We start from the raw sequence: 2174 nt of genomic DNA on the forward strand, positions 1-2174 counted from the left end.
CGAGTGAGGCATGCTGGGAGGCTCTCCCTCCACTCATCAACGTTTGAGGCATCTGGGTCAGGGGGCCTGGCAGTCAGCACCCTAGAGGCCATCTGGACCAATCTTCCACTTGTATAGAGAGGGAAACTGAGGCCCCAGAGAGGAAGAAAAGTACTCTGAGTTCCACCAAGAACTCCAGCAGCCCAGGAAGAGCCCCCAGCCCTGCTTTGAGGGTGCTCCCAGCCTGCGTGGGGGCCTGGGTTTGGGCCACTGTGACAGTGTGGATGACAGATGCAGTGTCCAGCTCCTTCTGAGCTGTGTGGGAGGCCCCAGCAGAGAGCCAGGCGTCAGGGGAGACTAGATTTGAGCCGATACTGGAAGGACAGGCAGAGAAGGAAGGAGGTGACATTCTAGTCGGGGGGTCACAGTGAGCACAGGGCAGGCAGGGATGGTGGCTCCCACACCTCTTCCCTGGCACCGCTGACTTTGAAAGGCAAAATGTGAGGGGTTGAAGTGGGACCCAGGTGGGGGAGTACCTGGCAGGGAGGGCTTGTGTGTTACCTGGGTGGGAACTCAGAATTGATGGGGGTATCTTAGCATGCAGGGCCGCAGGGACACCAGGTACAAGAAATTGAAGCAGGGTAGATCCTGCTGCCTCTGAGGATGGCTCGGGGGGACCAATGGTGCTCAGGACAGGCACTGAGACTTGTGTGCACCTTTTGTGCCACTCCAGGCCTCCAGAGCAGAGCAGGGCCCAGGGGCCAGTGCCCTTGGCCCAGCCCACCCAGACTCGAGAAAAACTGTTCTAGAGCCAAGTGTTAACGGAGCCTCCCTCCCTATGCCTGCCCGCCCAGGCAGGGCAAGAAGGGCCTTTTAGTGCTGCCCGCCTGGGGGGACCAGGGTGGGCCACGCCAGGTGAGCCAGGTGGCTGTCGATGATGGCAGGAGGGGAGTAGGGTGTGTGTGGAGCTCGTGGAGGAAGTATATAGGCTATGTCTGGGAACTGGGCGTGCTGCCCAGGAGAGGCGGGCAGGGGAGGGGGAGTTGGAAATAGCCCTGATGTCCACACTTACTGGCACACACAGATGTGGGCACACACACGTGCACACAGCCACTCTCACAGACCTGGACAAGGTGGCCAGGACCAGGATCCCGGGACAGAGGCTACAGCCTCTGTCTCCAAGTCCCCTACCTTAAACACCTGGGCCAGTGGCGCTTGCAGGGAAGGAAGTGAGCACAGGATAGGGACGGGGTGCCACCCTGAGCTGTGTCTTCTATTCAAGGCCAGGAGCAAATGAACAAGGGGCCTCTGGGTCTGGGACTGGAGCCTGATCCCTCCCTGGTCCCTCTGCTCCTTCACTGCCTTTCCCCCTGACTCCCGCCCCATCCAGCTCTCCTCTTGCCTCCAACATGCCCTCCGCCCCAGCATATGTCAATTCAATAGAGCCTTGTAGAGAGAGCTAAGACCCTTCCTCCAGCTGCAGGCTTAGGGCAGGTTTCACATTTACTATATGACCATTCCTACTGAGTTTGTGTGAGGAGTGTTTGAAGGAACTGAATTTGTATGAACAATTTTGTGCTTGGCTGCTCCGTGGGACAAGGGTTCCTAGCTCTCTCCGCTTCTCTGGAGGGTCCGTAACTCCAAACGGGAGAGGATAGAGCTGTCTTATCACTGCACTCATACCAGCGGTACGAGCTGGGTGTCCCATGTCCCAGGGTGCGCACTAACCATGTTGTTAGTCCTGCAGCCCCACAGCAGCCCTGCAGGTCAGGAAAGTCACTGCAGCCTCAACCTCCCAGGCTCAAGCGATCTCCCCACCTCAGCCTCCTGAGTAGCTGGGACCTCAGGCATGTGCCACCACACCAGGGTAATTATTTTTTGCAGAGATGAGGTCTTGTTCTCACTATGTTGCCCAGGCTGGTCTCGAACTCCTGGGTTGAAGCAAGCCTCCCACCTGGGCCTCCCAAAGTGCTGGGATTACAGATGTGAGCCACCATATCTGTCCAACATTCCCATTTTACAGTTGAGGAAACTGAGGCTCAGAGAAAAGCAGGGACTGCCTCAGGTCTCTCTCTGGGCACACAGGCCGTGGTGTTCTCACTTACCCCAACAGCAGTGAGCTTCCCCACATCAGGCCAGGTGGACAGCCACCCACCAGTGGGCTTAGGCCCCATTAGGGGAAAGAGAGAGGTCTG

Source organism: Mandrillus leucophaeus, unplaced genomic scaffold (genome assembly GCF_000951045.1).
Source record: "Mandrillus leucophaeus isolate KB7577 unplaced genomic scaffold, Mleu.le_1.0 Scaffold241, whole genome shotgun sequence".
In the NCBI taxonomy this organism is placed as follows: Eukaryota; Metazoa; Chordata; class Mammalia; order Primates; family Cercopithecidae; genus Mandrillus; species Mandrillus leucophaeus.